The sequence below is a fragment of the Hyperolius riggenbachi genome, chromosome 3 (genome assembly GCF_040937935.1).
Source record: "Hyperolius riggenbachi isolate aHypRig1 chromosome 3, aHypRig1.pri, whole genome shotgun sequence".
Taxonomy (NCBI): Eukaryota; Metazoa; Chordata; class Amphibia; order Anura; family Hyperoliidae; genus Hyperolius; species Hyperolius riggenbachi.
In genome coordinates, this window is record NC_090648.1 from 186,748,672 (window position 1) to 186,772,114 (window position 23,443).

Genomic DNA, 23,443 nt, shown 5'->3' on the forward strand with positions numbered 1-23,443 from the left:
GTCTCTATACCTTGCACCCTGAAGTCCTGCGGGGTAATCATAGTTGGGTAGGCGCACTGGCCTCCTGTTCACACGGGGGCTTGCGTATAGGTGAAGAGCGTGGTATTAAATTGGGGTATAGAGGCTGAAGGAAGACAAGAGATCTACCAGGCTTCACAGGACTATAGCCACAGTCTCTACTTAGCATAAACTCTGCATTAACCACTTCACCACTGAGGGGTTTTACCCCCTGACCACCAGAGCAATTTTCACCTTTCAGCGCTCTGTCCATTCATTCGTCTATAACTTTATTATTACTTATCGCAATGAAATGAACTATATCTTGTTTTTTCCGCCACCAATTAGGCTTTCTTTAGGTGGGACATTATGCCAAGAATTATTTTATTCTAAATGTGTTTTAATGGGGAAAATAGGAAAAAATGTGGGAAAAAATTATTATTTTCAGTTTTCGGCCATTATAGTTTTTAAATAATGCATGCTACTGTAATTAAAACCCATGAAATTTATTTGCCCATTGTTCCCGATTATAAAACCGTTTAAATTATGTCCCTATCACAATGTTTGGCGCCAATATTTTATTTGGAAATAAAGGTGCATTTTTTTCAGTTTTGCGTCCATCCCTAATTACAAGCCCATAGTTTATAAAGTAACAGTGTTATACCCTCTTGACATAAATATTTAAAAAGTTCAGTCCCTAAGGTAACTATTTATGTTTTTTTTTTTTATTGTATATATATATTTTTTTTTAAATTACAAAAAAAAAAAATTGGGGAGTGTGGGAGGTAATGAGTTAATTTATTATGTAAAACAATTTATTTGTATGTGTAAAATGCATTAGGGTGTAGTTTACTATTTGGACACAAGATGGCCACAGTGAGTATGTTTACATGCGACCTGTAAGCGACCGGAAGGACGCTTACAGGAAGCAGTAGGAGGCCGGGAGACTCACAATGATCGCGCTGTTTCTGAAAGAAGCAGCAGATCATTGCGGGGGCTTAGATCAACGAACGGGAATGGATTTTCCCATTCATTGATCTCCGGGCAAGCGGGCGGCGGCGTGCACGAGCGGCGGGTGCGCGCGCACGAGCGGCGGTAGCGCGGGCATCGGCGGGAGCGCGGAAGGTACGGATTTCTCCGTCCCTGGTTTTTTAGGAGGGAAAAAAGGGACAGAGACATTCGTACCGCCGGGGGTAAAGTGGTTAATGTTGAAATACAGTAACTTAAAACAAATTAAGACACAGGACAGACTTCACCTAATGTAACAGAGGTTTATTACTGTATAAAGAATATGCAGATGTATGCATCCAGCAAGACCAGAATTTTGTTCTGGTTGCTTGATAATTCTGGTTAACTGAGTTCTGGATAACAGGGGTTTTACTGTACATTGTTTTCATCATGCCTGCTATAATGTCTTTATAATGCTTCCATATTGCAATAACATTTCTAGCCTACATATACAGAGCAGTAATAAGCTTCATGCCATATTGACTGTAACTAACTTTTCTTCACTTGCAAAATGTCATCATTTCAGTTGTATGTGTCTCGTTGCACATTATAAAACAGATTTCAAATTCTAGCTTACTTACTTAAAACCAGAATAAGCTCATGATGATTGTGTCCAATATGAGACTAATATCAGGTTTGATACTACATTACAGAAAACACTCACTCTGTCCATTAGACATGAATCAGTTACCTTTCTGGTCACCCGCTGCTTTAAGAGAACTTTATCTATCCATGAGGCCAATTATATCTGTAATCTAGAAGGAGCTTCTCTTGAATTAAAATGATGATCACATTACCTGACTCAATATCTCCGGGATTCTGCATAGCTCAATCTGCTTATATGTGTTCTACTTCTGCCTGGTAGAAAAATTGTTATAGCCATGTTATTTTTTTTTAAGTCCTTTAGTTGTTTATGCTGTCACCTTGGAATTGAAGATTCTGCCTCTGTGTCTCTATCTTGTTTGTGCTCTGTCTTTGGGTTACCTTTCCATTATGTTCTTGACCGTTGATAACTGCAGATCACATAGTGCCTGGGGCTTGCCTCTGGAAAGATAAAACTCATTAAGGCTATTTGGTTTCTTAGCACTCAGGGAATTTAGCATTCCCCAGTGCTCGAACCAAACCACAACCCCTCCACCATCTATCACAACAAATTTTAAACAGAAATCAATAGAGGCAATGGATTTAGATGAAGTATAAAATCAGCAGTTGCACATTGGCCATATATTATTTATCATAAAAACCATTAGGATACATTTGTGTTAGAGACCTCTGGGCTAAGTGCCTCAGTCCATAATGAAGTCCATATTTCTATGTTTCTTAGACAGCATGCTGAAATAAAATTTATAACATCAACAAAATATTATTAAAGAGGTTTGATGATGTAATGGGCTCAATATAACTATGAATTAATGGATTTAGGAAAGAAGGTGATTTACTGCATCACATGCTTGGTATTTGATTAAAGGGACATGTGCACTGTTATTGTAATAAACATGTTCTGGCAGTTTAAAATAATGGTTTTAAAGGACACCTGAAGTGAGAGGCATATGGAGGAAGACCTATTTATTTCCTGTTAAACAATACCAGTTGCCTGGCAGCACTGCAGATCTTTTTGGCTGCAGTAGTGTCTGAATCACACCAGAAACAAGCATGCAGCTAAAAAATGTCCGAAACACCTGATATGCTGCATGCTTGTTCAGGGTATATGGCTAAAAGTATTAGAGGCAGAGGATCAACAGGATTGCCAAGCAAATGGCATTGCTTAATAAATATGGCATCCTCCATAAACCTCTCACTTCTGATGTCCATTAATGTAAGAGTAGATACTATTTATGTAGTTTAGGTACCACTGCATATCCCAATGAAAACAGATTAGCTATAGCCATGACAACTTTGAAAATGAGGATTTCATTTCCTGCTAGTGTTGAGTCAAATATAGTAGTCATGTGATGCCTTTTTGTCAAGCAGCTGCTATGCTTCTACTTTGTGAGTGATTACTCAGTTCCCTGTGACATCACATTCTCAGTTGAAAATTACTTCAGTATTGAACAATTTAGTCTGTGCAATAAGGGAGATTACAGTGTAGCTCTGCCTCTCACTTTCCTGAAGTTGTTTGTGTAGCAGGCTCTCACATTTTACAGTATCAATAAATTGATAAGCCATGACACAGTGAAAAGAAATATATAAAATAAAATGTAATTCAGTGGCTTGCTACCTCTGATTGCTTACTTCTCGCTAGGCTCTATAAAAAGATGCTTCATTAAACATGGCTGCTTCTATGACTGGCAAATCCACCCAAATGAAAGCATCAGACTATGTTCACACATTGCATTCTCTCCCCAGAACAAAATAGCAGATGTGTCATTGACTGTTTCTGTTTCAGCCTCAAACAGGCTGAATTGTGGTCAGAGATCACATTCAAAGTGTGTGTCTTCTAATGGTGCTGGAAACAAAGGATTATAAATATTCAACCAAACTGATATCAAAGTAAAACCATCGTATACGTCAGCCATAGTTCTAAATTATTTTTTTTTTATCTGGGAGTCAAACCAGGAAACCCAGACCCTGAATGGGCAAACGTCAAATACAAGTAGACTCGGGGACTATGTGTGGACTTTAAACAAAAAAAAATAGCTTTATTTCAATGTCCTAGTACAATATCTACAGAAAGCACAATGTTTTGGATGCTTAGAACTGTGTCAAGTGCACTTGGTTGTGCTTTCTGTAACTGTGGTTCTATAACATTAAGATAAATTAAATTTAACAATTCCTTTAAATTATCGTTATCTGACACCATCCTCTACTCTTCACAGGTATTAATATTTCATAAACTGATACTGAAATGAACTGTTGCTGCTTGAGTCCAAGCCCTCTATCATCTTTCTCTTTTCCACCTGATATAAAAACTACATTGACTGGTACCCAAATGATCTGTTCCTCCTCTTTAATCCTTTTAGCAGTTTATTATCCTGTTTACTGCACCAATTTCTTTATTACATACACGAACTGGCTGTGCTACACAATGCAAACTAACTCTGGTATTCATCCCAAGCACACTTTATTAGCTGGCATCTTATTTGCAGCATCAAAGTGTGTTGTTTTATTTTTGCTACAAAGCTTTATTATCGTGCAGATGCCAACCCCCTGCTGTGTCTAGTCTACCTCCTGATCAAGTCATGCTTCATTGTTCTTTACTGAACAACTCAGTGAAGGTGGCTATATTTATAGCTTCTTTAAGTAAGTCACCAGCTACCATACCACCCCATTACACACAGTTGTCCTTTATTTATTGTTACTACTTCTTCACCTATTAAATTGTAAGCTTGAAAGGTCAAGGTCCTCTCTCCTAACATGCTTCCGTACTGCTGTGAGGTGTGTACTTTAACTTTTGCCTTGATTTACGACCCTACAGCTGACACGTTCTGTTATATATTGTCTGTATCCCCTCATTAGGCACCTGTCCTGTATATTGATATATTGTCTATTATATAGCACTATGAGAGATGCTGTTACTATGAAAAAATATCAATATTAATGAATAATTTGATTGACAACCCATTTACATTGTTACACAAAGCAGCCATAAGGAAAAAAAATGAAACACTTGTAAAGGATATGGCAGGGCTGGTGATGTTCAAGAATGTTAGATATAACAATACGTATGGTAATCTCAGAAACTTGAGTTCCTCTTTAAATTGATATTCCTGTTTTGAAACCCAGAAACAATCACATGTTTCCCGCCTCCTGTGATGTAGCTCATTTAAAAATATAGAACATTGTAAAATTACAGCAATAAAGGAAGATGGCTCACAGGTCTATGAATGTAAAACAAATTGCAAGAATGTGAGAGACATGTGCTTATCACAGCTTCACAGAAAAACACTGAACACCAGTACACTGAGGTTATACATCATGGCCAGCAGAGGAGTAGTTGAATGGAAAATGTATGATTGTTGTATCATTAACTCTAAGCATATGCCTGACAGTTACAGCTGGTTTTCCCTACTTATACTCCTACACATTTCAGAGCTCTCTCTTTTTTTTCTATTTCAGACTTCGTAAAATATAGTACCATGATGTAAAGCAAAACATTATACAAAAATTGCCAGAATACTTGTCCAAAACCATAATAGTGTGTATAAGTCAATATGAGTGTACACAATAGTAAAATTAGAAGCATAAACTTTACAGATTAAGCATAGCTCAGTATGTCCAGTTAAGTTAGGATTATCTTTCTACCAAGCAGCATATTGGATTTGGCTATTTTCTCTTTTTTGTTGCTACCATTATAAAGTAAAAGAACAATCTCTAGTGTTTAGTGAGGTACGCCTGTTTAAAATTAAATACTGCCAAAAAATGAGTTTTTCTGACTAACCACCCCAAAAAGTGAATGTAGAAGACCATTAAGACCATAGTTTGGTCAGCTTAAAGCCTGGTACACACCATGCAATTTCCCATCAGATAGATGGGTCGAATAGATAATTTCCGACAGGTCCGATCTGATTTCCAATCAATTTTTTTTATCAATTTGCATAGAAGTGATCAGAAAATCGATAAAAAAATATCAGAAATCCGATCGGATCTGTTGGAAATTATCTATCAACCCATCTATTTGATGGGAAATTGCATGGTGTAAACCAGGCTTAAGACAAATTCAAAAGATATGGAGTATGTTACCTCTTGATTTGCTCCCCAAAAACATACAGGGAGGACTTTCAGACCAGTGTTTTCTTGGCATTTCCTTTATCAAGAAAGTGTCGCTTACCACTGGGTAAATTGCTGCAAATGGGAATGTCACTAACAGTACACACATTACTCAGTGTGCTCAGTGTTGTACGTGACTTGTGTATAAGTCGACCCCTACACTTTTATTTAGTGAGTCAGAACTAAATTTCTAAACTTATACTCGAGTATATATGGTAGATCTGCATTTGTAATATAGGCCAGCCTAGTTACAGCCTGATACCATCTATACATGACTTTGAAAGTGGATTCCACTAAGGGTAGGCTTATACAAGTTTTAGTTATTGTACACAATGGGCTCAAACCAATTCACCTTTTCTCCAAGTTTTCTACTAGGGGATATTTTCAGATCTTATCAATAAAATGCCCTTTAAACCGCCAGCAAGCAATAAAATACTCAGAATAATTTTTACAGTACTTTTTCACTTACTTTTTTGGTACTTTTTCAATTGTAGAGTGCTGAAACATTATTTAAAAAGAAGGTAAAAAAATGATCTCCTAAGAGAAACTTAGGAGAAAAGGTAATTTAAATCGGGTCCAGTGGCTACTATTCAATTACTTTTTCTCCTGAATTTTCTCACCAAAGATGTTTACAAACCTTATCAATAAAACTTTTATGACTCCAAGAGAAAAAATGTATGGCTAATCCTTGCTATCTCCAGTCCATTGATGTCCAGGTTTCTCCTGATTGTGAGTTCTTACTTTTTTGCAATATATAATATTATGCTGGATACACACCATGCGTTTCCGCGTTCGATGCGTCCATCGATACGCGTCGATTCGATTATTTCCGACATGTCCGATTCAAGCTTCGATGGATCGTTAGGTCGATTTGCCATACTTTACATGGCAATTGACCTAAAAATCATCGAAATTCGTTCGGAAATGCTCGGAAATAATCGAATCGACGGACGCATTTGACGCGGAAACTCATGGTGTGTATCCAGCATTACCCAAGTACTTCAACATTTTTTTTTCACAAAATTTGACTATGATGTTCTCTTATTCTGCTTATTTGTGAATGTAATGTTAGCATCCATGTCCTTTACATTCTTTAAGGTTGCATAACACTCTTCAAACACTTTTTTTTATTTTATAAATGCATCAAAAATAAAGCACTAAAATATCATTTTCTTCTTCAACCAATAATGAGATATCCTATGTTTGTTGCAGCACAACAATGTAACAAAGTGCCTGGTAAGGAAGGAGATGGAAGATGTACTACTGATTAACACAAAAACAGTATTAAAATTGCATTTCCATATTTCTAGTAGTGTAAAAGTGTTTAAAGAGAACCCGAGGTGGGTTTGAAGATTATTATCTGCATACAGAGGCTGGATCTGCCTATACAGCCCAGCCTCTGTTGCTATCCCAAACCCCCCTAAGGTCCTCCTGCACTCTGCAATCCCTCCATAAATCACAGCCACGCTGCTGACAAACAGCTTGTCAGAGCTGGCTGTGTTTATCTCTATAGTGTCAGTCTGCTGCTCTCCCCGCCTCCTGCAGAACTCCAGTCCCCGCCTGCATCCCTTCCCTCCCTGCTGATTGGAGGGAAGGGACGGGGGCGGGGACCGGAGCTATGCAGGAAGCGGGGGAGCAGCTGAGACTGACACTACAGATGTAAACAAAGCCTCACAGCACGGCTGTGATTTATGAGAGATTGCAGAGTGCAGGGGGACCTTAGTGGGGTTTGGGATAGCAACAGAGGCTGGACTGTATAGGCAGATCCAGCCTCTGTATGCAGATAACATTCTTTAAACACACCTCGGGTTCTCTTTAACAAATGTTTCCATGAGTTATTCAACAACTTAAATTTGTGATCCACAGAGGCACTTAGAGAACATTGCTAACTCAAAATGTGCAATAAAAGAGAAGACAGTGTTAAATAAAATGCCACACTAGAAATATCAGTTTTAGCAATAATTGTTTTTTTCATTTCCCTTTGCTTATAACATTTCTGTTATCGAAGCATCTGCATATAACAGAGTGAGTTTAAATGGATTTTCCATACCCCCTGCTTTGTTGACACTAAGTTCTGGCATTCTATTGTATTTAAAGATCACATTATTGTATTTGACAATTCAATGCAAACAATCTGGTTCTCCCATGTCCCTCCCTGCTCTCCCGACCCAAAAAGCTGAGTGGGTCAGCCATTACATGTTCCCATTCCATGTGCCTCCCTTTAAGTGTTTCCATTAGAATTACATTTGCGATAGTGTTCCCCCATTATAATGTTACCACATATAGTCGTCCTTTCATTCATAGTGCCTCATATGGTGTCCCAATTTACAGTTGTCTTTTATTGTGCTGTGCCCAACCCCATTATAGAGCCACCAATTGATATTGTCTATAATCACAGCAGGACTAATGGCAGGAATATCTCTACCTTCTTCCTAGGAAAATCCGTTCCTGTGAAGTCATTTTAGTTTTGACAGTCTTTTTTATTATTTGCTTATGCTTTCCCCATCCTGGTTGTTTCTCTCACCCACATAACTAAAGGAGAAGAACAATCCCAGATAAATGTAAAGGCCAAACACATTTAGGGGGTTAGCTATGGAAAGTGTTTCCTTATGAAGGCCTGCAAATATAAATTTCTTACTGTATATCAGTTGGTAATCAGTGAACGGTCATTGTTCGTGCTCTACATAAAATATAGAGATAATAAATAATTTCACTGACTATAGAAGCCTCTGCCATCCTATGTTAAAGTGAATCTGCATATTTTTATTTAAAGTGGATCCGAGATGAACTTTTATTCATTGCATAATTGTGTTCCTTTCCTATTGTTTATAGGGCATTCCTGAACCCAAATACTTTTTTGTTTTAATACTCTAATTCCCTATAAACTAAACAAACCTCGCCCACAGGTTTTCAGAGAGCCTTGGCAGTAGCAAGGGCTCATGGGAGCTCAGTCTGGGCAGGAGGAGGGGGAGGTATTACTAGCCAGAGATTTCAGAGGCAGAGTGGAGGAGGGAGCAGGTGGGGGATTAGGTTTTTTCCACAGAAGATGCAGATAAGCTTGCCTGTTTGTAATGTTTACAAACAACATGGCTGCTGTCATTGTATCACAGGAAGAAATAATCATATTCTATTGAAGCTGTTTTCAGCTAGATTTGCTGTGTAAACTATCTAAACTTTAGATAAGATATATAGACAAGTTACTTGTTATAGTTAATTTTTCATCTCGGATCTGCTTTAACAACATAAATTATGATTACCAATGGAGTATGATCAGCCTCTTCAGAATGTATATCACGGGCCATTATAAATAAAACAATTGTTATGGTGCTCCCACTTAAAAAACTTGTTGGTCATTTGATGAGTCAAGATAGTCAGGGACCAATTGCTCTTTCCTTATTAGTGGCCATTGACTAAGCAGCTCCTATTCATGTCAGGAAGTGGACTTCTGATTGGTCACTCAGGATATTTGACCATAATGATTGACCATAATTTAAGTACAATCAGAATGTGGCCTACACCCCATCTCAGTTTCATCAACCCAGTTAAAGACTAACATAGTGTATCACCCTCAGGTCTTACAGGTGCAACCCTCTAAAAGAGAGTATTGTAATGTGGGAGTGTAATGTACAGGTGTAATGTGAAATTAGCATGTTAAGTGAACTGTGCCTTTAAAAAGGAGTATTGTGAAGTAGGAATGTAATTTGCCTTTATTCCGAGAAATTGACATACTGTGTACACCGCGCCTTTAACAGTGGTATTGTGGAATCAAAACACCGCATAGATAGGCCCAAGTGGCCAGATGGTCGCAAAGCAGGGTTGTTAAGGCGACCACATAAACAGAGAGGAGAATGTTCTGGAAGCTCCGCGGGAGCCAGAGCGGAGCAGAACGAGACGCAGAGGCAGAGGGGGCATGGCAGAGCGGAGCAGAACAAGACACAGAGCAGAGGCAGAGGGGGCATGGCAGAGCCTGAGGGAACTGTTTTAAACCAGTTCTCCTCACAGAGCCAGTCAGTCAAGAGGCGGTGAGGGAGGAAGGAGGCTAGAGAGAGAGCAGCCACAACAGTAACCTCATGAGGTAAAGCGGGGACCCGGCGGCAGCACAGAGACCACCAACAGAGAGGAGGGCATGGTAATAGAGCCAGGCAGTGACCGGAGGCCAAGTTGAAGGACAGCAGGCAAGATCCAAGCTAGCATGGAAAGAGAGAGATCCTGTCGGGCCAGATGAGTATAGGCCTTGCGCCAGCATAAGCCACAAGTGTGTTCAGAAAGGGCCAGCGTTCAGTGGAGGCTTTCTGAAGATAGAGACAGTTAACCCAAGTTACTGAAGGGCATATTCTGATGGAAGTGTTGTGACTACAATCTGCCTGTCTGATAAAGCCTTAAAAAGACAGTGATATTGTGATGATAATCAGTTTATTAATGCAATATAGTTCTGCCCTGACAGATACCAGAGACTGTAACTAAGTACATTAAGTTTGAGTGCCTTCTTGTCATCAGGAAAGTGATCAGCCTCTTATAGCCCCCTCAGAACTAATACAGTCAGCTGCTTGCAGTGATCCTGACTCAGAGACATTTTTCCTGTCAGTCTGCTCAGTTCAATAGTCATCAGTTCGTCAGTTCATCAGTTGATTGTTCTACAGTGTTTATTAAAAGCCTGGTTGAAGAAGTGAACCAAAGTGTTATTTTGTGTTGCTGAAGTGCACAGCCAGAGAAAGAGAGCAAAAGCCGTGGAGATAAAGAGAACCTGTCAGTGAGAAATAATTAAGTCTGTTAACCTGTCAGCATTAAAGAAGAAGATTGAAGGAGGAGTTTCACTACATCTTGTGTTACTAGGTGAACTACAGTAAAAAGTGAAGTGACATCTGTCAGAGATAAAGAGTCAACAGAGTGGAGATACAAGTTTTGCAACACATAAAAATTGGAGCTTATTCAGCATAAAGTTCAAATAGTATAAGAAAAGAGTTTTATTGAAGGGCAGCACAGTGGGGTAGTAGTTACCACTCTCACCTTGCAACGATGGGTCCCTGGTTGAAATCCCAGCCAGGTCAACATCTGCAAGGAGTTTGTATGTTCTCCCCGTGTCTACGTGGATTTCCTCCGGGCACTCCGGTTTCCTCTCCCATTCCAAAAACATACAGATAAGTTAATTGGCTTCCCCTAAATTGGCCCTAGACTATGATACAAGCAAGCACTACATGATACAGACATAGACATAAGACTATGGTAGCTCCTCTGAGGGACAGTTAGTGGCAATACAATATACTGTGTACAGCACTTTAATATGTCGGCGCTATATAAATACTTAAAATAAATAAATAAAAGGAGTGAGATATTGATGGTATAGCTGGGTGCATTGGTCAATTTTGTGTTTTTATTTTGTTTTCTTTTTATTTCTCTAACCCTTTCTCTAACCCAACGAACTGTGGACATTGCTTCAGTACCATAGTAAAGAGAGTCACAAGTCCCCTAAGGTTTTGCTGAGCAATATAGCTTGGACTTGGTTACAAGGGACTGAGACTGTATAGGAACTGAATTGCTCAGTAGACCTGTCCCTACCCAAGCCCCTATACCTCAGTAAATGGTACTGTAATAAAAATGTGTTGTACTGTAAAGTGGTTGATGATTGTATAAGAAGATCTGTTGTAGCTCAATTGTATTTAAAAGTTTCTGTGTAACTTAACCTTTTTATTCCGCAGCATTTACCGGTGCACCGGCTTTGAAGAGGAGAAGATTGTATTTTGACCTGTGATGTGCAAGGAAAGTGTATTTTTGTGTTGAGAGTTACCGGTTGAGAAAAATTACCAGTTGACCACTGTTATGTCACAAATAAATCCTTGATATTCGCATCTGAGTCAGTGTCTGGTGGATTCCTCTCAGCCGAGGCCAAGTGCTAAAGGATAAATCGGGTTACACAGGCCACATTTATGATCTGCCCTAAAATGCATACATCTTTAAAGCAGAATAATTAATATGTTTAATAACATCTGCAGTACAATACATTATCAAAAACATCCAAACAATGACATTTATAGTACTCCAGCTTCTTTGTGTACTTTACTTTGTAATGCTTATTTCGCTTTAGACATTTGATATGTTTTCAGAAACTGAACAAGTGTAAAGATGTATCATTTGGGATTTCCACTTCAAAGGTCAGTTAGCCTTCAAGGAGCAATCCCATCTTTAATGACAAATGATCGTGCATTAATTATACATTGCAATCGAAAAAAAGAGTTCAAATGTGTTATATCCTCATCTCTGCCAATAACATTACTGTTACGTTACTGATATGCATTTGCATATCTTTTCTCCCACGTGTGTCATAAAAATTGAATTTTCTATAACATAAAAGGCCTGATAGCAGATTTATATAGTGTATTTAATTAAGATGGTCGTAATTTCCTTCCTGTAAAACTGTAAATATTTTTTTGGGACTCTTAATAAAAATAATTTGATGAAATATTTACATGAAGCTTAGATTTTACTAATGTCAGTGATATCATTCAGGCCTTGCATTTCAGTACTATTATTGTGATCAGGTGAAACCGATGTATTATACAGGGACCACTGGCGTAATCACCGGGGATGCGACCCCCTCAGCCGCAGGGGGGCCTGGGGCCCCTCCAGGGCCCACCAGCCATGTGCGGGGGGGAGCGCTACCGCCTGCTCGATGCTAGGACCCCCCAGCTAGGTGTGGAACTGGCCTTAGCGTCTAATAGACGCCGGGCCAGTGCATTCCCCGCAGCCGCAGTCTCCCGGGAGGCTGAGCAGGGCTACGGCAAGATGGCTGCCGAAGCCCTGCTCTGGAGACTATTTGTGTCTCCAGTACAGGGCTTCGGGAGCCATCTTGTCGTAGCCCTGCACTCTGCCTGTCAGCGCGGGAGATGTGCTGCAGGAGGATCGTCGGGGGATCTGATGCCAGGAGAGGAGACTTCTGCCAGGCAGGTGAGTGAATTGTTTTTTGTTTTTTTTTACAGGAGCTGCCCACTGTACTATTTTCTGTTGACTGCTGCCCACATTGCGATTTTCTGGTGCCTGCTGCCCAGATTGTGATTTTTTGGTGTCTGCTGCCCACATTGCGATTTTCTGGTGCCTGCTGCCCACATTGCAATTTTCTGGTGACTGCTTCCCACATTGCGATTTTCTGGTGACTGCTGCCCACTGTACGATTTTCTGGTGACTGCTGCCCACATTGCGATTTTTCTGGTGACTGCTGCCCACATTGCGATTTTTCTGGTGACTGCTGCCCACTGTACGATTTTCTGGTGACTGCTGCCCACTGTACGATTTTCTGGTGACTGCTGCCCACATTGCGATTTTTCTGGTGACTGCTGCCCACATTGCGATTTTTCTGGTGACTGCTGCCCACTGTACGATTTTCTGGTGACTGCTGCCCACTGTACGATTTTCTGGTGACTGCTGCCCACATTGCGATTTTTCTGGTGACTGCTGCCCACTGTACGATTTTCTGGTGACTGCTGCCCACTGTACGATTTTCTGGTGACTGCTGCCCACATTACGATTTTCTGGTGACTGTTGTCCACTGTACGATTTTCTGGTGAACGCTGCCCACATTGCGATTTTCTGGTGCCTGCTGCCCACTGTATGATTTTCTGGTGCCTGCTGCCCACTGTACGATTTTCTGGTGAACGCTGCACACTGTACGATTTTCTTGTGAACACTGCCCACATTGCGATTTTCTGGTGACTGCTGCCCACATTGCGATTTTTCTGGTGACTGCTGCCCACATTGCGATTTTTCTGGTGACTGCAGCTCACTCTATGATTTTCTGTTGACTGCTGCTCACTGTACGATTTTCTGGTGAATGCTGCCCACATTGCGATTTTTCTGGTGACTGCTGCCCACTGTACGATTTTCTGGTGAACGCTGCCCACATTGCGATTTTCTGGTGACTGCTGCCCACTATATTATTTTCTGGTGCCTGCTGCCCACTGTACGATTTTCTGGTGACTGCTGCCCACTATATTATTTTCTGGTGCCTGCTGCCCACTGTACGATTTTCTGGTGACTGCTGCCCACTATATTATTTTCTGGTGCCTGCTGCCCACTGTACGATTTTCTGGTGAACGCTGCCCACTGTACGATTTTCTGGTGAACACTGCCCACATTGCGATTTTCTGGTGACTGCTGCCCACTGTACGATGTTCCAGTGAATGCTGCCCACTGTACGATGTTCTAGTGAATGCTGCCCACATTGCGATTTTCTGATGACTGCTGCCCACTGTACAATTCTCTGGTGAACGCTGCCCACATTGCGATTTTCTGGTGACTGCTGCCCACTTTACGATTATTTTATGGTGAAATGCTGCCCTCTTTACGATTATTTTATGGCGAAATGCTGCCCACTTTACGATAAGTTCATGGTGAAATGCTGCCCACTTTACAATTATTTTATGATGAAATCCTGCCCACTTTACGATTAATTTCTGGTGAAATGCTGCCCACTTTACGATTATTTTACAGTGAAATGGTGCCCACTTTACGATTAATTTCTGGTGAAATGCTGCCCACTTTACGATTAATCTCTGGTGCATTACGATTATTTTATGGTGAAACGCTGCCCCATTACAATTATTTTATAGTGAAGCACTGCCCCATTACAATTATTTTATAGTGAAACGCTGCCCCATTACAATTATTTGGTACCTATGGGGGGGGGGGGCATCAAAATTTTCGCAGGGGGGCCCAGTGATTTCTAGTTACGCCCCTGACAGGGACGTACATTAAGGACATACATTTTGCTGACAAGAATGCTCATTCATTATCATTCTAGCATACAATCTGATATTTTGTACCATTATTCCTCATCTTCTACACCCATTATACAGCAATTTATTTATTTTCACTCTGAGTAGAAAGCCTCCTGCATCTCCTTTCACTCTCCTCTCTATAGGTCAGTACTTGGAGTTTAGCTAAGAGACGCACGCACTGTTAGATAGAATACTATCTGTATGGATACTTTATTTGCAGTTGCTCATCTCTTAGCAAAATATTTATTAGTGTCTGAGTCACACACACACACACACGGAACAAGCATTCAAATAGTTTATGTTGTCATGCTAAGGCAGAGGTCAAGGAGGTCAACAATCATTCCAAGTTAGATTAAGATAGAGGTCAAGACAGATTGCAGTCAGGTTAAAGAGAAACCATGACCAAGGATTGAACTTCATCCCAATCAGTAGCTGATACCCTCTTTCTCATGAGAAATATTTTCCTTTTCTCAAACTGATCAACGGGGGGCTCTGTATGGCTGATATTGTGTTAAAACCCCTCCCACAATTTGATGTCAGGACCGTGGTCTTGACATCACACTGTGGGAGCCTTGTTGCATTGTGGGAAATGACAGCTGTTTCCAACTGCCCAAAAAAAAGCAAGCAGAAGCTACTTCCACTGACATCACCTGCCAGCAGTAAACATGTCACCATATGATAAATGTCAGAATGTAAATCAGGGAGAGAAAATAATTTATAACGGGCAAACACTGATTAAATCATTTATACATAGTTATTGTAAAAGTTAAGCATTTTTGTTCATTACGTTATTTTCACTGCAGTTCCTTTTTTAAGTCAGGCTCAGGCAAAAGTCAGCAACAGGTTCACATTAGAAGTATGCAAGGGGGGTTAGTGTTAGGCTTAGATAGTGGTATGTTAGTTAGGAGTTGATAGAGGAAGAGTTAATGTGAGAGGAAGGGCACCCAGTAGTAGAATATCAGCAGAATTGCCAATATTTTACTGTGCACTCAAATTTTCCCATCACACTTTTTTGCATATTTGTGTATTTTCTACAGTCTTACTTACCAGTGCTCAGTATTAGTTTTGTAAGCTATTTGAAGTATAGGCATCCTCTGACATCATTCTGCAACTTGAAATATGAAACATGGTCACATATGAGGAGTGGAGCATGGCCAGTATTGCAAACTTTCACTTTCACTGCTTCAGGGTCCTGCTTGAGCTCAACTGAGAGCCGTTTTACAAAATGGACACCGCAAGTATTTTTGTCTTTTTAAAATTCAAGTTAAGATTATCTTTACGGAGATGAAATGGGATTAAATGTAAATGGACAATAGTTCATGAGTCGCATACCTAGAACATGTTCACTAAACTGATGAGCATGGCATTACAAGCACCTATACGGAATTGAGGCGTGTGTTAATTTGGGCACCAGAATAACCGTAAGATCGAAATTTTCTTTTCATTCCAACTAGCAGCAATGGCAGCTTTGCTGTCTACATGATTATTTAGCTGCTTTTATTGGGGAGCTAAAATACCCATTGTACTACTATTCAGTCTTTACTGTGACTTTACCTAATAGTAATGGGAGCGGTTGATGGCATGATTCATTATTGGCTACAATATTAACCTTAATTCTGTGCACACTTTCTATAGCGGTTATGATTTATGCATAGGAATAACATTTAGCAGATAAAATTTGGGCACCAGCATCAATATCATGTAAGCTTCAGATAGTGGGCAGTGAGCATTTGGACACTCGCCTCAATTCTATCTATGCCCAGGTAACGGCTATCATTTGATGTACATGGCCCAACAGCGCTCATCATTTTGGTGTAGGGTGAGCTGAATGGTGGCTCACCCTGCTGCCGCAAGAATTCCAGGTTAATTGCTATTCCCCCTCCAGAATTATAGCAATTCAGAAACAGAAGTAATTCAGAATCTGGAAATCACCTGATCCCCGAATTACCTGTGCGCAGGGCGCAGACTAGCATTACTGCTATAGCTGCACCAAGCTTCGGCACTATGCAGCACGGCGGGTGCCACCAAACTGAGCACCCAAAGGATCTCAAATTGTTACTGTGACTGTAGTTGATTGTACTTGAAGTGTTACTGAATGTAGCTGACAGTATTTAAAGTGAATTTAGTTGACAGTACTTGTAGTCCTAATGCCATTTTCAGGTTGCAAAATTTAGTGCACAGCAGCATTATTCGGATAGTCTAATGTCAAGGAAACCATTAGATTTATTCATAGACATGTCCATCTTAGTGGGCATTTCTCAGCTTGTGCAAGTCAGGATATAAGAACTACACTCACTAAAACAATTACAGATTCTACCTCAAGTGGTGTGAAGAAGAGAATAGTCCCCCTTTGGTAAAACAATCAATTCAGGTCAATCAAAAGCCTGTTCTCTGACTGACTGGGTAAATTTCTACTTTTAAATGATACCAATCACATCCCTGCTGTTTTCTCAGAATACTTTTAAGTACTAAGGCTGGCGTGCATGTTAAATCCCTGTTCTCCAGACAGTATTAGTTATTCATAAACTCAAAGGACATGTAGCCTGCAGATTTCAATCCAGTCTTCTAGTGTATGCATGACAAAGCTTACACAGCTAAGGCAAACATTAAAAACATTACTTATTATTACAGATAAAAGGCACAATTTAATGGCTAAGCCTGGCAGCACTTTTAGCTTTGTCTTCCTATATAAAAGAACACAGCTTTCAAGCAGTAAAATCCTCCTTTTTATAGCAAAGCTTTCAACCTTTTTTAAATGTGATCCATAACTTTAACATAACTGTACAACACTATGGAACGATTACTTAAAAGAATGTTCTTCCAAGTATCCTTAATCACATATTTACAAAAATTTTAGTTGGAAAGATAAGCCACAGTATGGTACCTTTTATAGTCATAACTAGAAGCTTTCAAGAGAAAATAAGTTCAATGTACAGTAACTGAATTGACTATACTGTATATGATAATATACAAAAGCAAAGTCAAATGTATGTATACATACAGTATCGTGCACTAGCTGTGGGCATCTGCTATAAAATGATAAAAAGTTTGGTCTCTCACCATGGCCAATAAAGCCCTAAAGTGCTGTACGTTTTAAAATGTATGAATAATAGGTCCACTCTTTCAAAAATAAATGTAATGTTTAACTACTTAAGGACCAAGCTGATTGGAATATAAGCCCAGTTTTGGTGGTTACCTGCTGGCAGGGTGTAGATTCCAATCAGCCACCGCTGCGCGCATCCGCCATTTCCATCGCTCCCGCCGATCTCGCCGCTGAATCCCGACGTCTTTCACTGTAGCTCACTTGCTCTGCCTGTCTCCATGACGGCAGAGGCCTGTGAGCGGGTCAGGAGCAGATTTCATTGGCTCCTGGCCCTGTCTTTCAATGTAAGCAACTCCCATTGGCTTACATTGAAAGTAAGGGTCAGGAGCCAATGAAAGCGGCTCCTGACTGGCTCACAGGCAAGGCAGAGTAGGTGGCCCAGGATTCAGACGTGTGGTGGTGATGGCGATTGCGGCGGGTATGTGATTCGTCAGTATTTGTCGGTGTTCCACCGTTTCTTGTACCAGTGGACTCTGGTTCTTAAGGGGACAGAGACCGCTGGTACTTAGGTGGTTAAACCACTTCACCTCCAAGGGTTCTTCCCTTTAAAAAAACAGAGCAATTTTCACCTGTCAGCGTTCCTTCTATTCATTTGCCTACAACTTTATTACTACTTATCACAACAAAACAATCTATATATTTTTTCGTCACCAATTAGGATTCCTTTGGGTACCTTTTGCTAAGAATTATGTTATTCTAAAACAGTTTTAGCAGGAAAATACGAAAAAATTGAAAAAAAATCATTATTTCTCAGTTTTCAGCCATTATAATCTTAACCTCCTGAGCGGTATGCCTGACACTTTGTCGGGCATACCGCTCAAGAGATTTTGCTGGCCTCAGGAGTCCCCCCCTATTAAACTATTAGGTTATCTGGCTGTATAAGATGTTAGCTAGCACTTGCCTCCGATCCTTCCGATCCATCTGCTTGTACATTACCCAGCCTGGTTCCAGCGATCAGCGCAGCCTCCCCGCAAAGCTCCGGTCTTCTCTATGGGGAATGTAATGTAATGTAATGCTTTGGGTGTTTTTTTTTTTGTAAAATCACATTGCTCAACTGAGAACACACACATATTATACACACACACATTATATTAGCAAGAAATGTTAAAATCACAAGCACTTAGAAAAAGCTCTTGTAGTGTGAACCAGGCCTCTTGGCTCACATCTCCTAGGCACTATTTTTTCAACCCACACACAAAATCAGATCCAAAATGACAGCCTTTTAAAATCAAAAGGCTTCTTCCAATTCTCGTGTGGGAAAAAAAATGTGTCTGCAGAATTTTTCCTCAGATTACATATAAATCCTTATTTGTGTGCATTTGGAAATTTGGATGCAAATTTGCCTCAACAAAGGTCTTACAGAGGTATTGGACATTAAAGTGGAAACACAGCCTTAGACATATGTCTGAAACTACCAAGCAGCTGAGGGAGTCAGAACACCTGGGCACATGGTTTTGAACTAAAGATGGTCAATGAGGTGTCTGTGATTTTGACATCAAATTTAATGCAAAGTGTATGCAGCTTGGAATTGGGCCAACTAAATACACCTTCTGCTGATTTTGATTAGCCCAATCCCAGGCTGGTAACACTTTGCATTCAATTGTCTTATACTTTCTGACAAGGCGTTCCATTAATTGACCTTCTCACATCCCCACCAGGGTTTACAGCACTTGGTGGGAAGGGTGGTACATTCCACAGTGGTTTCTGAATAGGGAAGAGCAGAAAAAAAATGTTCTGACATGTACAGCAAATCTCCACTAAACTGGCAAGTAAAAGCCGTGTGACTGGATGAATGTGATGTGATGCTGCTTTTGCTTTACAAAACAGGAAAAGGTTTTGTTATTTGCAGAGTCCCCCTTAACCTCCCGAGTGTTACGCTGCTCAGGAGGTTTTACCAGTTTGTGTCCCCAAAGTTAATTAATGTGATCAAATGGCTGTAAAATGTTTAGCTAGCACTAGGCTAGGTAGTACAAGTAAATAAAAATAAAGTAATGTGCCAATTCATTAGCTGCAAATCTAATACAGGATATCCCAATTCCTCAATTAATAAATGTCATAACAGTATATAGATTGCACTAGAAGTAATCCAATACAATGTCTTTATTAAAATACGTATTAAAACACATATAGTGCACTGCAGTGAGGGTCACAATGGACTGTCTGTTGCAGTCGATCGCATACAGCTTATAAATTCTAATATATTAATGTGTCAATGATTAGTAGGTTTCTTTGAGGCACTTAATCAACTGAATTCATCGATGATTGATTAATAATTAGTTTACAATTCATGAAATTATATTCCCCATTTAATGTTAGTTGGGTATTCTGCTTCTTTTAACACACTGAAGCGTTATTGCACTGAGTTTCATAATAAAACACAGCAAATTCTCCTATGGCATTAGAAAGGTGCTTAGTAATCTGCTTGTTGGAAGCACTGCTGCGTTATTGCACCTATTTCATAAATAAATAGACAGTGCACATCCTTCATTAGTGTTATAAGTAGCAAATATTCCTATGGCAATTGAAAAGTGCCTGGATTGGGATCCAATCTCTCGGGGGCAGATCAATGGTAGAGTGCTTATGATGGTTATACATATATTATGCTGCAGTAAGATGACGAATTGTACTCACTATCCTTGATACACAGGCGATACAATGGTGCGATAAGGAAGCCATACACCAACGAATGTTCCAGCACAACTATGAGACATGGGTGTGTGCTTAGTCACAGAATAGCAATATTATGGAACAAGGAATATGACTATATATAGCACCACACCATAAGTATATAAAGGTATAACAATTTATTGAAATATATAATCTAGCACCATAAAGAAAGATAAAAACATTTAAAAACCAAGAAAGCACCTCATTGCACTGGTAATTATAATGATATATAGCTATAATAACAAGAATTATATATATCACCTGGGTAGCTCAGATTGAGAGCTGCCACAGGGATTTGAACCCGGGTTCACTGGATCCCCCACTCTTGACAAAGCGGCGTGACTGCCGCGATACCGGTAGAGCAGTCTACCGGGGATCTTCTCCTCATTCCTGTGCACCTTGGTCACACCCACCTGGGTCACGTAAGCCTCTTCCTCTCTCTACTACCACTTCACTGTCAGGGTCCCAGCATCCTGTCACACCATTCAGCCACCATTGGTTACCATTGGGCTGATCATCCATTATTGCTAGCACTATATGCACTTTTTTCTTCACAGGTTTACACTGTCATATTTTTGTGTGTTATGTTCTATATGGTTGTTTACTTGTTCATGCACTTTATTATGAGGCTAACTGAACCCGGGTTCAAATCCCTGTGGCAGCTCTCAATCTGAGCTACCCAGGTGATATATATAATTCTTGCTATTATAGCTATATATCATTATAATTACCAGTGCAATGAGGTGCGATAAGGAAGCCGCTCAATCCCACCTGCTCCGGCCGATAGCAGAAGTGGGAGAGACTAGACTGACTGCGTGGTGGTTACTGCAGTGTCGGGCAGTTTGCCCGGCTCCCGTGGGGTGAGTGAGAGGCAGTTCCAATAGCTGTTAGTTCAGAGGCTCCGTCTGCTGCAGTGCTTCTAGCTTGCGAATGAGGATACGCCTCCTCACCCGTAGCTCGTGACTTCACACGTGTTGATGCCTATCCTTTCTCAACGCCTTCCTTTCTCAAAGCAGGCCTGCTTTTTTATCGCTGACGTTTCGGAAAGAATGCCTTCCTTTCTCAAAGCAGGCCTGCTTTTTTTATCGCTGACGTTTTGGAAGGAACACCTTCCTTTCTCAAAGCAGGCCTGCTTTGAGAAAGGAAGGCGTTCCTTTCGAAACGTCAGCGATAGGCATCAACACGTGTGACGTCGCGCACTACGGGTGAGGAGGCGTATCCTTGTTCACAAGCTGGAAGCACTGCAGCAGACGGAGCCTCTGAACTAACAGCTATTGGAACTGCATCTAACTCACCCCACGGGAGCTGGGCAAAACTGCCCGATGCTGCAGTAACCACCACGCAGTCAGTCTAGTCTCTCCCACTTCTGCCACCGGCCGGAGCAGGTGGGATTGAGCGGCTTCCTTATCGCACCATTGTATTGCCTGTGTATCAAGGATCGTGAGTACAATTGGTCATCTTACTGCAGCCTACCATATGCTTAACCATCATAAACACTCTACCATTCATCTGCCCCCGAGAGATTGGATCCCAATCCAGGCACCTTTCTATTGCCATAAGAATATTTGCTACTTATAACACTAATGAAGGATGTGCACTATCTATTTATTTATGAAATCTGTGCAATAACGCAGCAGTGCCTCCAACAAGCAGATTACTAAGCACCTTTCTAATGCCATAGGAGAATTTGCTGTGTTTTATTATCAAACTCAGTGCAATAACGCTTCAGTGCGTTAAAACAAGCATATTACCCAACTATCATTAAATAGGGAATATAATTTCATGAATTGTAAACTAATTATTAATCAATCATCGATGAATTCAGTTGATTAAGTGCCTTAAAGAAACCTACTAATCATTGACACATTAATATATTAGAATTTATTCGCTGGTTGAAGTTGATTGAATCTGTATGCGATCGACTGCAGCAGACAGTCCATTGTGACCCTCACTGCAGTGCACTATATGTGTTTTAATACATATTTTAATAAAGACATGTTATTGGATTACTTCTAGCGCAATCTATATACTGTTATTACATAGCTAGTACAAGTGTCTGGCACCGCCCGATCCCCACCGACCCCCCGTTTATACATTACCTAGCCTGGATTCAGCAATCGGCGCAGCCTCCCCGCACAGCTCTGATCTTCACTATGGGGAGGTTCGCACATGCGCAAACCCGATCCTCCCCATAGAGAGACCGAAGCTGTTTGCATTAATTATGCATGGGGGACTCCTGTGGCCAGCAAGCAGTATGCCCGACACAGTGTCGGGCATACCGCTAAGGAGGTTAATGTTATAGACCATGTAGGCCCCCTGCACACTGCGATTCCGATTCCGATTTGCAATTTCGATTTGTGATTCTGATTTGTGATTCCGATTTTTCCTGGATGCTATCAAAAGAAAGACGCAGAAAAAACGCAGCATGGAGTACCGATTAAAAATCAGAAATCGGAATTGCATGTGAAAATCGATAAAAAATCGCAAATCAGAATTGCATGTAGTGTGCAAGAGGCCTAAGGGTGGCGCTCATTCTTGTAGGCTCAGAATTCCCTGGGGAATAAAAGTCTGCATGAGAGCTAGAGGGGATTAATACTTGGGGTGGTGCAGGCTCTGATTTTTTTATTTAAAAAATAAAGACGTTTAGAATTTTTAGAGTCATTTTCGCTGGCAAAAATGTTTGGGAACATCTTTAAAAACTACCCTTGCATCAGCCTTGCGTACCAATGCCTGGAAGGTTCTTTGTGAATTCCTGAACAAACAGCCATCATCACTTTCATGACATGTGGCTGTTTTTTGTTTTGTAATTACACTTTTACATTTCTTTAGTGAATCACTCTTTAGCTCTTGCTACAGAAGACCCCGTAGTCAGTGTGACAACTCATTTATCTTAAACATGGCATGAAATCAAGGTTTTACTTTTCTTCAACATGGTGACCTGAAAACTAATCTCTTTGCCCCTTAAGTGAACCATGATATTTACAAAAATAAATGCATGCCAAACTCATTTCCTAGCATGCCTGAGATTTCCTAAAATATCCAAGGCACTTAAAAGCAACAAGATCAAATGCCAATTGCTGGAAAGAAAACATATTATGCAAAGAAAATAAAAACACAAAACGCAGAATACAAATTCTATGAAAATAGTGTATGCGCCACACAGGGAACTGTTAACAATATCTAAGTGCTGACA